At 43.1% G+C, this 16,215-nt stretch overlaps 1 long non-coding RNA gene across 2 annotated transcripts in view; it reads left to right on the forward strand.

Annotated features, from left to right (window-relative positions):
• The first annotated feature begins 2,729 nt into the window (after positions 1-2,729).
• The window catches only part of LOC131274420 (uncharacterized), a 70,826-nt gene continuing 57,340 nt past the window's right edge, over positions 2,730-16,215 (forward strand). For both annotated transcript variants that reach the window (XR_011646412.1, XR_009181697.2), the window contains exon 1: positions 2,730-3,094. This is a non-coding gene — a long non-coding RNA (uncharacterized lncRNA). The remainder of the gene's footprint in view (positions 3,095-16,215) is intronic.

The following is a 16,215-nucleotide window of genomic DNA, read 5'->3' on the forward strand; positions in this document are numbered from 1 at the left end:
AATAATCAACAAAGATTTATCAATTATATTAGGGATGCAGTTAAGGATATAGCAGAACAGTTGGATGTTACTAGCCAAATGGCATGCAAAAATAGGATAGCCCTAGACATGATGCTAAAAGAAAAAGGAGGCAACTGTGTTATGATTGGAAGTAGTTGCTGTACCTTCATCCCTAAAAACATGGCCCCAGACAGGACTATCACCAAGGCCTTGCAAGGATGAACAGTTTTATCTGAAGAGTTAGCAGAAAATTCTGGCATTGACAAACCACTCACAGGATGGTTAGAGCTGGTCTGGAAAATGGAAAGGAGTGGCACTGTCTGTCCTGACCTCCCTTATCATCATGACTGGGGAACCCACAGCAGCCGGATGTTGCAAAATCCCATGTTCCCGACAGTGAGCTCAAAAACTCACTGAAACGGCCCTAAGCAAACAGATGTCCATACATTATAAGCAAAACAACTTTTATCCCCTTAAGGAAGAAGATCTCTATAATGAAGAATGTCAGAAGGCTATTAGCATATTTGAGAAACTAAATTGTGAAACTTAAAGAAAAACTTAAAAGAAAGAGGGGGATTTGTGGGAAAGTGTGAAGTTTAACTTTCACAAAGGAGCAGCTGGAGCCAGCTCTGCTGATGGAGGAGGGAGGGAAAGGGTTCTAGCACCGTTGGTGCCACAGGAATTTGAAAAGTGGTGCCAAAATGAAGGGGGCCAATGTTGAGTGCTGGGGGTGGGGCCAAAGCAAGAAGGGCCAATGGTGAGAATGGGGGCAGGGCCAATAGTGAGTGCAGTGCTAAATTTGAAAAGCACACCAGGAGTGAAAGTAGTGCCGAGGCTGCAGAGCCCATTGAGCATAAGGAATGCGAAGGCGGCAACTGAAAGCAGAAACTGGTAAGTTAGTTAGACCTCTCAGATAGGCTGTAACTCCTGAAGTACCCAATCAATGGGGAACAGGGGAGGGACCTGTGTTTTAGGTTTAGGGTATAAATGTCAGTGTTTCTTGCTGTTTCGTGTGCCAGCCATTTTATCCAGCTCTTGCACCCATTCTTGCAACATTGTTCATTCTTTTCTCCTCCACAATCGGGTGAGCTTTTGTTTCTTTCAGATGCAGCTTTCTTTCTAACAGTATGATTTCTACAACTCACATGCTTGCTTCGGCAGCACATACATTTCTACACCTCCCCAACTGACTTCTAAGATGCACCAGCATTGGAAATAATTCAATGTGAAAATTTTGTTTTAGGAAAAAAACTTATTGCATTCTCCCTAATGGAAAACCAGTATCACTTGCCATAATAGAAAGCAGTCAGGACAATAAATACAATGAAAAGAGACATAACCAGATAAGCTTTTAGGGACAGGCTTACTCATTAATGAGAAAGACTGAAAGAAAACTGAAAAGCAACACTTTGTGAATCTGATTCACTGTAACCAGTGAGCAAAATCCATACCTCCTCATAGCCCCACTGCCCAAGTATTTATAGGCCATGGTGAAAGTACACCTAAGACCAAGAGGAAAACACAGTAAATGAGAGTAACAGATTTTATTACTATTCACTACGATTTTAGTCCTTGAAGTTCAATTGTGCACCTCCTGGTTATTTTACAGATGGCACAACGTTGGCCCAGAGATCTTGACCAAAGTCAAGAAACAGAATCAAGGTGGAGGGCTTGGACCAGAAGCTACAATTAGAAGGTGGCCAAGTCTATTCCCATCACTCCACTTGCAGAAATGGGGAATGACGAGGGACAACAGCAATTGCATGACAGAGATTTCTGGGTTTGGTTGTCCTGCCATTTAACCTTGTAGTAGCCTTCCTGGGACAGAAAGCCGCTGATTATGTGATAAGAAGGAAGCTTAGAGATGATGAGATCCAGCGCATCCAACCTGCAGATCAAGACACTGAGACTCCCTCCAGAGAGGAGGAGCGCCTTGTCCAAAGCCCCAGTCAAAGAAGGGTGATGATGCCAAGCAGGACAGCCGAGATGTTAGTGCCTTAATTCTCAGGACAACCGAAGGAGGCATTATTATCATCCTCATTGTGGTACCTTAATTCTCACGACAACGGAGGCAGGCACTATTATCATCCTCATTTTACATATGGGAAGCTGAGATAGGGAGCATTTATACCCTGCCGGAGGGCCCAGAGCTAGTAAGGGCAGAGCAGGGTGTCAAAGATCATTTCACGAAAGGGGAAACTGAGGACCGTAGACGGTGAAAGTTACCAGCGCACCGTTCCCGGCTTCTGGGGCAAAGGTTGAGCGCCCCGAAGGAGAGGGCGCGGCTCAGACTTCCCTTATCCTCTTCAAACCTGCTCTCTCTTTTTCCAAGGGACGCTATGACGTCGCATAGGAGGGGTGTTACCATGGAGACCAGAAATCCTTTCTGAAACCCCTACCAGGGGTCGGTCCCGTCTGCATCGACAACCCGCAAAGATGGGGGTCCCACTCCTCTCCCTGGGCGCCCGTTCAGAGCACGCGCAGACCCCGCCTCCCAGAGCGTTGACAGCGGTTTGCGAAAGACCCGCGAACCCCACGCAGCGAGGAGGGGGGCGGACCCCGCAAGTCGCTCGTGCGCGCCTGCTCCGCCCTTTAAAAATAGGTGTGTGTCAGCTCAGCCAATCGGAAGCCGTCCTCCAGGCAGGCCCCGCCTCCTCCGTCACACTTCGGCGTCTCTCAGTCTCCAAGGCAACCCGGGATTCAGAGCCTGCGCAGAGGGGCCTAGAGACTTCCGGGCTTTGTAGTCTCCGAAGAATAGAGAAAAGGGAGGCGCACTTGTTAGTAAAGTTGAGATTAAGTAAATGCTTTCGCCAAATGACGGTTGGGGTCCGGAAGAAGGGGGGTGCCGCAGAAGCTGCTGGGAGTTGTAGTTCAGCGCATGCGTTGGAACCAGGCTGATTCCGGAAGTGGCGAGCAGAAGCGAAGGGGCAGCCGGTGTAACAGGGAAATGTCCCCGGACAGGCGTCCCCTTCCCCGCCCCTGCCTGGCGGGGCCCGCCGCGGTGGCTGACTCATTCCCAGGTCTCCGGACTGTGTAGCAAGCAAGACTCTCGCTCTGGGACGTTTTCTATCGGCATCTCGGTCACCATGGGTAGGTAGGTGTTCTCCCTACCTCTCTCTCTCTCCGCCCCTTGCCGAGTGACGTCAAGCGACTGCCCCCGGAGAGGCAATGGAGCATGCGCTTGGGATGGGAGGAGGCGGTGAGCGCATGCGTCTGGGGTTGGAGGAGGCGGTGGAAATCTTCCCTGGAAAGCACAGGTGGGGGGCGGTGGCGGGACTGGAGGGCTTCCTGCTTCACTGACTCTTCTGGTGTTGGTTGGGAGAGGCTTCGATTAATTTACCATAAACAACTAGCACTGTAGAAAAGCCAGTCAGCGGTGGAGGCAGCGTCAGCTCGCTGCCCTGCCTGACGTCCACGCTGAGTTCTTCTGACAATCCTTAACATCCCTCATACCTGACACCCCATCTAAATATTCCTCACTTCCAATAGTGAAGGTCTAGTTTCTCAAGCAGCAGAGCCCCTACTGCTGCCCATTATCTTAACATTTGCCAGCTGGCTTCTCCTTGACTTCAGCCTGCTTGACCCCTTTTCCTAGGACAGCCACATCAGAGCAGAGAGGCAGGCTCCAAAGAGCTTAATCCCAAGAAAGGGCCTGAGGGTGGAAAGAGAGGGAGAGAGAGAGGGACACAGGCAGATAAAGAAAGTTAGATATGGAGAGGAGAGAGAAGAAAAGAGAAGGACAGAAAGACGTCGTGTGAGTGTGCAGACAGAAATATGAAGGTGAGCCAAGGACAGACCATTCCAATGGAACTTAGAAATTTCCCCCTCTGCTTTTCTCATCAAACAATTGCCTCCAAGTAAACATTCTTGTTTCTGATCTTAACTCATCCGTGGGAGAGAAATAAGAGGAGGTCAATGAGTCTTGAGCTTTCTAGTGGCTGGAGTTTACTCCTGAGAGTGAGTTTGAAGAGGAGCTAGATACACACAGAGCCTGGCCTCAATCTGATTCTAACCCTCTGCCACACTGTCTCTGTTGTTGGCTGTATTCCTCACCTGCATTATATTTTTGGAGTAATTTTACAGTATGATGTCTCAACTGTCTGCACTGAGTTCATTCAATCATTCCTCATTGATCTCTTCAACAAAATTTTAAGGGCTATTTTGAACAAGGCACTTTTCGAGAAGTTCATTAAATGTAAAAATTTAGAGATTCAATTGTATGTGAAGACTTGCTCACATTCATTTCCCTTAAAGTTTTTCTCCGAGTGAATTCTCAGGTGTCAAATCAGTACTAAGCTTTGGCAGAAGGTTTTCCTGCATGCCTTCATTGATAAGGTTTCTCTCTGGTGTTGGGTTTATGTTGAAGACTTTCACACACTTGGTGCATGTTATACAAATGAGTGAAAGACGGTCCCTGTGCCTTGTTTACTTGTTCAAAGCAGGATGGAACCATACAGTCATTTCAACAAGTATACAGATTATTATAGAAACAATTGGGAAAGATTGAAAAGGGGTCACAAGGGGATTTGGTGGGGAAATCCCTACAGATGATTACTCAGCTACTTTCTGGGCTTACCTTCTCATGGTACAGGAGATATTTTCCCAGCTTGCCTTTGGGCAGGCAGGTGTTAGTCTTCAAAGGACCCAAGTCATTACCTTCTAAATTAACAGTCCAGGGCACAGAGCAGATTGTTTGGGAAAGAAAATATCTGGGATATGGAGGACATTCAAAGGTTGAGCTAAGATGGAGCAGGGTCACTAAAAGCAACAGCAAGGGTCATTTCTAAGAAAGAAAGGAAAGAAGAGAGAAGTTTATTTGTGCATTTATTCACAAATTCATTCATTCTCAAACTCTTTGCCTGAGCCCCCAGGGTCCTACATGACCTGCTGTAATCCCACTTCCTCCCACTGTCCCCTCAGACTACTTTCCTCACCGATTATGATCCACTACCTTGTGCATCCAACAGGTCAGGCTGTTCCACCACCTGGAAGGTGCTTCTCAGAGCTCACTGTGCTGACTCCTCTTCATCCTATAGCACAAACATCTCCTTGTCGGAGTGGTGCTCCTGACTCTTCCAGATCCTCTCTGTCATGCCATGTTGTGGCATGTATCAGTATCTCATTCCTTTTTATAGCTAAGTAGTATTCTATTGCATGAACATGCCACATTTTGTCCACTCACCAGTCCATGTACACAGCCCATTTATTTATACATTCTCTTGACTGCTTCCACTGCAATCACAGAGATGAGTAGTTGCAACAGAGATAGTATGGACCACAAAGCTGAAAATATTTACAACCTGGTTCTTTAGAAAGAAATTTTGCTGACACCTGGTGTAATGGGTCACACAGACACCATCATATGAAACTTAAAATATGGTGCAACTCGTACTTAAAAACATGGCCAAGGAAAGCATGAAATCCCATTCACTTCATTCAGCTGTCCTCCCTGTATAACAAGAGCTGGTTTTGGTTTCCCAAATAAAGCCATGTCTGGCTGAGTCTTGAGGACTGGGGTGCATCTAGGCTGATAAAGGGCTCTGAAGGCTACTCAAGACAGAGGGACTGGCATGTGCAATAGCATAAAGGAGGGGTTCACATGATGCTTTTTAGTTTAAAATGGACAGAATGGAATGTGGGTGGGGATGGAGGGGGAAAGAGATGTTGAAAAGGGATGGATTTCATAGCACTGGCATTGAAGATGGAGATGACCACATGAGAAGAAGTTTAGATTGTCAAAAAGAGCCAAGAGTGACCCCCACGCAAGAACCAGCAAGAAAATGGAGACCTGAGACCTACAGTTTAAGTGTTAGGTGCTGCCAACTGAGTGAATGAGCTTGTAAGTGGATGCTTCCCCAACCCTAGAGGTAAGAGGTAGCCTGACTGACAGCTTGACTTCAGCCCGGTGAGCCCCAAAGCAAAGAACCCAGCCAAGCCCACCTAACTCCTGACCTACACAACTGAGATAATAAATGGTACTATTTTAGGCTGTTAAAGAATAAATAAAAAGGTGGGAGAAGAAGGAAGGGTCCAGAACCTGAGAACCTTTGGATGCTGCCCATGCCAAGGGGTTGAAGTTGACTGGGGGAGGTGCTCTCAAATCATACCCCGTGGAACTCTTGGATCCTTTGGGGTTTCCACATATGCATACTTTGATTCTTGTTTAAAAATGAGACTATTTTTCAAAGCTGTGATAAAAATACCACATATGCTCAACTTTTCCTGTCTTTGGAGACCTACATCATCCTGCTGTACAGTTTTTTTTTTAAAAAAAAAAAAAACCTTGGAAGAACCGCTATTAACTGAAAAGCTTCCTGAGCTTACAAGTCAAGCTGTTCTATAACTGTTACCAAGTGCAAATACTTACTTTTATAGATTAAGATTTTCCCCATATAGGACAATCAAAAGAAAACACTGACAGAATTTGGGGAGCAATGGCTAACAAAAGATGGCAAAGATCATCCATCCCCTCAGCTTGCAAATCTCATCAATTGACTTCCTAATAAATAAATATTATAGAGTTGAACTTACTGAAAATATTTATGGTGATAAAAAGCTACTTTAAAATCTTTTATATTTTGAGATTCCATGTAAGATTTCATTAGAAAGTTGTTCTGGTTTTATTTTATTTTTATTTTTTAAGATTAAACATCACTGATGTTGATGAAATCCCACTGGTGGGTTTTAAATGAGGGGATGGGATTTCATATGATGGGGTCCGCCTTTTTAAAAGTGCACTCTGGCTGCTGAGTGGAGGATGAAATGCAGGCAGGGAAGGAGAGGGTGTAGGGAAGCCAGAGAGGAAGCTGATTGTAACCATCCAGGCAAGCGAAAACAGGTTAGAGAGATCTCATGTGAGCGCACATCTCATCCTCTCCATCACCCAGACGTCAAACTGAGTCGCTATCAGCTCTTGTAAGGACTAAGTAGCCTCCTGACTGCCCTCACTGCTTTACTGCAAATCACAGGGCCATGTCCCTCTTCCATTAAAAGCCTTTCCGTGGCTTCCCATGGCTCTAGGGATCAATTCCAAAATGCTTGATGTGGTCTGCTTGTGCATATCACATCTTCTCCTGCCACAGCATTCTCCCCCCCTCCCTCTTCTCCAGTCGCCATCCTTCATTCAGGCACTTTGATGCTACTTTCCACCTAGGGCCTTTGTGCAAGTTGAACCCTCCACGTGAAGTCTCTTTTGCCCATTTTCTCTCTGTCTGTCTTCTCCTTGTTCTATATGTCTGCTTTAATATCTCTTTCCCAGGGAAGTGTTCTTGACTGCCCACCAATCTGTTATGGCTCTTCTCTTTTCTCTCTCATCACATCCTGTGCTTTTCCTCTGTAGCTCTAAGCATCAGCTGTAAACGTCTACTTATTTTTTCATTTCTGTCTCCCTTGATTGGAATGCAACCCTCATGAGGGCAGGAAGCATGTCTTCCTTACTCACTGCTGAATCCAGAATCCAGTATACAGCAGTAGCTCCAAAAAATTTTGTTGGGTGGGTTCTTCAATAAGTTACACAAAGAATTACCATATGACCCAACAAGGTGTATACCCCAAAGAATTGAAAACCTGTGTTCAAACAAAAACTTGTAAATGCATATTCAAAGCAGCATTATTCACAATAGGCAAAAGGTGGAACCAATCCAAATACCCATCATCATATGTGCAGATAATCAAAATGTGCTCTATCCATACAATGTAACATCATTTTCTCATAATAGTGGAAAAAATTCTGATACATACTATAACATAGATGACTCTTGAAAATATGCCATGTGAAGGAAGCCAGACAGAAAAGTGTCACATATTGTATGATTTCATTTGGACAAAATATCCAGAATAGGAAAAGCCATAGAGAGAGAGAAGAGACTAGTGATTTCTAGGAACTGTGAGTGTAAGGGGAAGAGGAAATAATTGGTTTGAGGGTGATGAAAATGTGCTGGAATTAGATAGGGATGGTGGTTGCACATTATGAATTTACTAAATGTCACTAATGGTAAGTTTTATATTATGTGTATTTTACCACAATAGAGATTTTTAAAAATTTATTGAGTGAATTAATGAATGAATGCCTCCATCTCTCCATGATCCCAGCATTTGTAATTCTCTTCATTGTCCTTGTCAGGCAGTGGCTTGAGAGTGGAGGTGATAACTTTGTAAACAAAGCTTTGGTCCTAATTAGAGTTTCCAAAACCACCTGAGATCCCTACCTCAACACTAGGCAGCTCCCCCCAATTAGGACAAAGCCCCTCCCCATCATAGCATACCTGACATCCAAGGCTGGGTTACAGTAGTGGCAGTAACACTTGAGAAGATGATGAAGGAGTGCACTAGGAACAGAGAAAGGAACAGTGAGGTGTGACAGGCTGGTTTCCATCCCCACCTTTTCTCCATCTTTCCTTCTCCATTGTGAAATCCTCACATGTCTATCCCATCTTACTGCTCACTACTCCCATGCTCCACCCATCTTCCAAACCATCTCCAAGGTGTCTTTCTCATAGCTTCCTGCGCTTTTCCTCTAAGCACCATCTGTAATCATCTACTTATCCCCCATCTCCAGGGTGACACCATCCTCTAGCCTGGGGTTCCCTAACCTCAGCATGTTGACATTTTGAGCTGGGCCATTCTATGTTGCAGGGGCCTGACCTCTGCAATATAGAGTATTTAGCAGCATCCTTGGCTTCTACCCACTGTACACCAGTAGTGCCTCCCCTTCCCAGTATGGTGGCAGCCACCAACACTCCAGATATTGCTGAATGTCCCCTGAGGGGTAAATTCACCCCTGGTAGAAAACCACTGGTCTACCCAAGAGCTGAAGTCAAAGCTGGGAACTCTCCCCTTTGCCCCTCTATTTCGCCCAGCCCTACACCCACTTGATCAGCATTTCTACTTGTAAGGTAGGTCTCAATGCCATCCACTTATCCTCATCTCCACTGTTATCTCCAAATCTCCTCCCTCAACCTGTGACCTCCTTCTCAGTCCCTTTCCCCTCCTGCCTTGATGTGATTCATTCTCCATGTACATGAACCAGAGTGGGCTTGCCACCTTGGCCCCAGGCTCCTCTCAAATCCCATGTGTTCACATTTGGCTCCTCAAAGCACCCACTGTTTTTCTGCCTCAGGGTCTTTCCTGCACATTCACTTTGCTCAAAACTGTCCCCAAGTGACTCCCAGGCACAGATCTCTCAGTGCAAATATTATCCCCTCACTACCCTATACACTCTGACATGCCCTGATTTAGTTCCTTCTTGTAGCTGGCTTCTTGGGTTCTTTTCTGTTCTCCTGTTCCTATTGTGTGCTTCCATGAATTCAGGCCCCTCATGGGTTTTGTTCTCCGAGTCCCCAATGCCTAGCACAGAGCCGGCCCTGCACATAGATGAGGAATGAGTGAATGACTCCCTCCTCTTCGCCCCTTGCCCTGCTCTCCTGCACCTCTGGCCCCTGCACATGTTTCCTCAGCCTAGAATGGTTGCCCTTCCCTCTTCAATTGATTTGTTCTTCCTGTCTTTAAGACAGGGTGGAGGCTGTTCCCTGCATGAAGCCTCCCACAGGTTCACCCTTGTCCTAGACTAGAGCAAGAGTCACCACCTTCTACCCTAGTACAGCCCCAAGGCTTCTGGGAAATACTACCACTGGGGAATTTGGTCTTTTGTTGTTGTTTTGACGGCTGTCTCCTTCACAGAATTATTACCTACTTGAAGGCTGCTTATTCACTGGAGTCCCTAGCAACCTGGAAAGGACCTGGTCCTTCAGAACCTCCCGTAGGAGTAGCTTAGGGTTGGAACTGTCAGTTGAAAGAAAACTAGAATCCAGAGGTGGATGCGGATGTGGTTAACAGAACAAATACAAGAAAGTTCTTCTATGAACAAATGTCATCACTGTTACAAGGTGGTAAGAATATAGTGATGCATGTAAAAATACAATGAGTATACTTATGGAGTATAATTAACAATATTGTAATATTGTTACATGAATGTCAAAGGAGGTACTATATCAATGTTAAGGATCAATAATATACTGATATTCTATTCATGAACTATAATGATTAGTAATCGAAGAAAATGTGGCATTGGTGTGGAGAAAGTGGCCACGGTGGTTGCTGGGTGTGGGGAATGGGAGGAAGAGATAAGATGTGGAGGCATTTTCAGGACTTGAAGTTGTCCTGGGTGATGCTGCAGGGACAGCTGCCGGACATCATATGTCCTCCCATGGCCCACTGGGTGGAACGTGGGAGAGTATGGGCTATGATGTGGGCCACTGACCATGAGGTGCAGCGGTGCTCAGAGATGTATTCACCAAATTCAATGAATGTCTCATGATGATGGACGAGATTGTTGCTATGGGGGGAGGAGTGGGGTGAGGGGGGTGGGGAATATATGGGGACCTCATATTTTTTGAATGTAATATTAAAAAAATAAAGACAAAAAAGTATCAATAATAGGGAATTTTTTCTTTATAACTAATGAAAATATTCAAAGATTTACTAAGGTGTTGGGTGCATATCTCCATAATGAAAGTGAGAGCCACTGAATGTATACTTTGGGTAGAATGTACAAGGCTTGGGACTGTATAACACAGTGAACCATGTGATGGAAGATAGACTGTGTGTAGCAGTACAAATATACGAGTGTTCTCTCATGAGCTATAACAAATGTACAATACTAATACACGGTGTTAATAGTGGGGGGGGCGGTATATGGAAACATATACTAAATGTAAACTATGGACCATAGTTAGAGGTAATAGTCTGATGAAGTTCTTTCATAGTCTGTAACAAATGTTCCACACTAATGTAAACTTGTTGGTGGAGGCGTAATTATGGGAATTCTGCACTTTATGCATGATTTTTTTGAAAGCTTACAACTTCTGTACTTTAAAAAATGAAGGTAATTAGAAAAGAACCTCCTTTACATGTTGGATAGAAGGAAAGGGGGAAGGGAGAAAGGAAGGAAGGAAAGAGGGAGGAAAGAGGGAGGGTAGGAGGAGAAAGAGTAAAGAAGGGAGGGAAAGAAAGGGAGAATCTTTTACAAGAGGGGTCTGCTCTCCTAACTTTGCTTGCTAGGCACTCTCATTCTCTTCACCTCCCTTCCCCTGTCCCATCCTCCTCTTTCTCTTGCCTTCTACTCTTGCTTTCTATTTATCCTCCTCCCTCCTTGGAACGAGGCCCTGGAGTGCTGGCTCCTTCTTACCCAGTATCCTTTGTTGTAGGACACCAACAAGAAGGTGGCAATCATGTAGGTGCATTTCAATGTGTTCCAATTGTTCCTTCTCTTCAGAGCTGGTGTCCTGGTGGGGGTGATTGCTTGGGGAGGCTTAACTGGGGGGAGAACCCAATGATTTAGGATGATGGTATTCCATCCCAGTTCTCAAACTCTGTCATTTTCAAATCTCCATTTCCAGCATAGGACTCCCTTCTCAACTCCATACTCATCTCTGTCTGTCTCCTGAACTGAAGTTTTGGTCTACACCCAGGGTTCCCCCCCATCTTGATGACTTTGCCACCACACTACCCCAGACAAATAATCAGTAAGCATTTCAGCTTGCTCACTCCTCACATCCCTGACATGACCCTGTCATACCCTTATATTTCCACCATCTCTCATAAAACCATCTCTCCTTGCCTTCCCAAGGTGCCAGCCTCCAGCTCCCCTCTTGGTTATTTCATCAGTCTCCCACTCCATACTTTATCAGCCTAAATCCATCGTCTATGTGGGTTCCATCAGGATCTTCCCAGAACCCAGATCTGACAATGTCACTTCTTTGTTTTAAAGCTAATGTAGTGCACAGGTGCCATTTCTGCCTACTCAAAGATTTGCACCTTAAAATGTTTATTAAAGTATTATACCCAGAAAAACTCAAGTTTGTAAAAAAGTAAACATCCATGTTTAAAGAGACCCCCAAATGAAAAAATAGAACATTACCAGCATATCATAGGCAACTCTAGATACCCCCTTTCCAGTCACTACCTCTCTTCACAAGTATTTATTATGCACAACCATATTGTCTGTAAATCATGAGGGTTTCATTTCTTCCTTGTCAATCACTGTACCTATAATTCTCTTTTTATGGCCTGAATAGCACTTGCATTTGACAGTACAATATGGAATAGAATTGGTGATAGGAAAAATTTTTGTCTCATGATCATGGGGGAAGTTTTAATATTTTGCTCTTAAACAGGTTGTTTTCTGTAGGTTTTTGTAGCTACTCTTCATAATATTACAAGCTTTCCTTCTATTCCTGGTTTTCTGGATTTTCTTTTTAATTATGATTGACTTGAATATTATATTCTTTTTGTATCTATTAAGATGATAATATGATTTTTCACTTATGTTAATAAGGTAAGAATTAGAGTAACATTTACATATTAAAATATCCATGTATTCCTGGGATAAACTCAACGTGGTCTTGATTTTTTAAACCCACTGCTGGATTGCATTTGCTAACAGCTTGTCTAGGATTTTCACATCTATACTGTGGAACAGATTGACCTGAAATGTTCCTTTCTTGTACCATCTTTGTCAGATTATTGTGTCAAGTTTATGTGGCCTTTAATATGAACTGAAAAATGTAGACTGATTTCTAGTATATGGAATATTTTATGTAAGGTCAGTGTGATTTCTTAAAGTTTGGAAGAACATGGTGTTAAAGTCATCTGATGTTGGAAGGTATTTTGTGAATGTGTGGGAAAGTTTTTAAATTACAGATTAAATCTCTTTAATAGATATAGGACTATACAGTTTTTCTATCTCTTTTTTTGATTCACTTCCTATAATGTGTGTTTTCCTAGAATTTTGTCCATTTCACCTAAACTTTCAGTTTTACTGCCATGGTTTTTTTTTTCAAACTGATCATCTTTTTAAATACCTGCATGATCTATCATGATGTTCCCATTTTTCCTTCCTGATATTGGCAATTTGTGTCTTCTCCATTTTTTTTTTCTTATCAGTCATGCTAGAACCCTTACGTTTTATTAGCCATTTCAAAAAATCATCTGTTAGTTTTGTTGACCTCTATTGTACACTTTGTTTTTACTTCATTTCCTTCCTTCTACTTAGGTTGATTTTGGTTTTATTTTTCAAAATTCTTCAATTTTGGCTACTCAAATCATTACTTTTAGCCTTTCTAACTTCTTTGCTTTTAATATAAACATTTAAGATTACAAATTTCCTTCCAAGCAGAGTTTTGGCTGCATAAGACAAGATTTGAGATGTGATATTCTCACTATCATTCAGTTCAAAATTCTTCCTAATACTTTTGCCATTTCTTCCTGGACTCATTTAGAAATATATTTATTAATTTATAGATTGTTGTGGATTTTATAATCTTTATGTGAGTCATATCTAGCCTAATTCCAGTGTATTCAAAGGACATATTTTAAATGGTTTCAATGTGAAATTAATTGAGGCTTCCTTTATGACCCAACATATAACCAATTTTGGTAAAAGTTCCCTGTTACCCTGAAAAACTGCATTCTTTCAATGTTGGGTGTATATATATCCAACATATACATACACACACACATACATAACAACTAATCACATTTGTTACTTGTGTTTAAATATTCTATATTCTTAAATATCTACTTGTTCTATCACCTTGTAAACAGTAAATATTTGGGTGTTGTTTGTTTTCATCCAGGCTAACAATCAGAATCTTTATTTGGAACAATAAGTTCATTTAAAGTCAGTGACATTGCTGATATAGTTGTGTTTGTAACTATTGTTACTATTGGTTTTCTTTTTTTAATTTATTTTCTTTTAAATGTTACATTAAAAAATATGAGGCCCCCATATACCCCCCACTTCACCCATGACACCCCTCCCACATCAACAAACTCCTCCATCATTGTGGCACTTCCACTGCACCCGACGAATACTGTCTGGAGAACAGCTGCAGTACATAGACAGTGGTCCACATTGTAGTCCACACTCTAGTCCACCCAGTGGGACATGACAGGACACAAAACATCCAGCATCCATCCCTGCAGCACCACCTAGGACAACTTCAAATCCTGAAAATGCCCCCAAAACCATATCTCTTCTTTCTTCGCCCGACCATCACCAGCCACCATGGCCACCCTCTCCACATCACTACTACAATTTCTTCCCTTACTAATCACAATATTTCCCCGGCAGAACACCAATAAATCCTCTCTAGTCCTCCATCTTGTGGACCTGGGCTATGTCCAGTCCCCCTCTACATGAAGAGGGGGTTTAGATTCCACATGGATGATGGATGCAATTCTGCTTGCAGCTGTAGGCACTCTTGGCTTCCTGGTGTGGTGGTTGACCCTCTTCACCTCCCTGTCAGCTGGCCAGGGTAAGTCCAAGAAACCAGATGGTAGGATCTGCAACTATGCTGAGGCACAGGGCCTGGCCATCACATGAACTGTTCAAAGATTCAGGTCTCCTGAGTATACACCAACCCAAAGACCAACCACAGGTCTGGTAAAAGTGACAGAAGAGGCGTATGTAGAAAAGTTATACCTGAGTCCAACTCCATCACACTCAGGAACACAAACTCCAAAGTAGGGCCAACTGACATGACCCTGAACGCCAGAGCCATCTGACTTGACCATAGAACCTGTGGTTCACTGCAGCCCTCAGGAGAACCAGCACCTGGGTTTCCATCCACCTTGGCTGTCTCTGGTACCCTGCTGAGGCATGCATAAACATCACCCCCTGATGACTTCCCAACTCTTTTTTTGGAGACACTTAGCCATATAAACTCACTTGTCCTTTCCATTTCCCCCTTTTTATCCAAAGTCAAAAAGCAGTTTTTAATGCCTGATATTACATGTTGGCTGAGATATCCTGCTGGTCTGCGTTGACCTCTTTGTTCATGGTCTTTTTGTAGTTACATCATCAGCTGGTGCTTAGTAGTAATCCCTTGGTGCAAGGGAGGCTCATCCCCTGTGGGCATGTCCCATGCCGGGGGAAAGGCAATACATCTATATGCTGAGTTTGGCTTAGAGAGTGGCCACATTTGAGCAACATGGAGGCTCTCAGGAGTTAACTCTTAGGCACCCCACAGCTATAGGCCTAGTTTGTATTTCAGGTACACAGGCTTTTAATCAGAGCCATTAGTATCAAGGGCTCATTGCTGCACCATCCATCTTTATTGGCCTTTGCCATTGCACTTGGGGGATTGTTGTTGTTCCATTGCAGAATATGATAGAGCTCCCCTGGTCAGGAATTCAGCACTCTCTCTTTTTCATTTCCAACTGAAACCACTATGAAAATACCCAAATATTTCTATGTACCCTGTATACATGCCCTAGAGAAATCTCTCCCAACTGTGTACAGCCCACCAATGACACACCACACAAGTGCTCCTCCCCCACCATTGTTGAACCTCTCTGTAGTACAAATCTTCTTCAAAAAGGAAGCCCAATAGATTGCCAGGTTCCCTTAATAGAAAAATAGAATATAGTGATGGGTAGAAAGGTTAGATATTGAATACATAGAAATTTAGAAAAGTCAAATAAAGGAAAAATAAGTTGGGGTATCAAAGAAATGAAAAAATTAAAAGTCTTTGTTTTTGACATTTTGCCTTTCATTACTGCTACAGGTATTGCCCTGTATGTACAGTGGCAAGGCAATTTCTTCCATTTCCTCCTCAATGTCTACATCTTTTCTTTCTTTCTTTTTTTTTTCCAGATTTTTAAGTTTCTCTTGACATAAGTTTTAGATCACAGTAATTCACATATACAATATATGGTACTCCCACTATCCAACATCAAACTCTTGTCCCTTCCCCAACAGTGATCTTTTTACATGTTCATATTATATTTGCTGCAGCTAGTATACAGATATTGAAATGATAGCTTTCAAACATGGTTTCATTTGGATTTCCATTATGGTTTATATTTCAGACTATACAATTTTCTAAATTTTTAATTATCTTATGTTTTACATTATTGTTTACATTTTAGCCTATAGACTTTTACACATTTTTGGTGTAATTTAACATGACCTATATCCATCATGGCATGATCTTGTGGAATGCTTCTATTGTCCCACAATTACCCTGATTCCATGTATTCAACACCTCTTTCCCCCTCCCCTCAGGCCCACCATGACAATCAATCTTCATTACCTGAGAGACCATATTCAGAGATACTTGCAAAAATGTTGAGGGCTTCATATATTTGACTGCTGTAACACATTGGGGGCCACTGAGTCTCTCAAGAGGTACAATTCCTTCTCTTTGAGAACAT

Source organism: Dasypus novemcinctus, chromosome 18 (assembly GCF_030445035.2).
Source record: "Dasypus novemcinctus isolate mDasNov1 chromosome 18, mDasNov1.1.hap2, whole genome shotgun sequence".
In the NCBI taxonomy this organism is placed as follows: domain Eukaryota; kingdom Metazoa; phylum Chordata; class Mammalia; order Cingulata; family Dasypodidae; genus Dasypus; species Dasypus novemcinctus.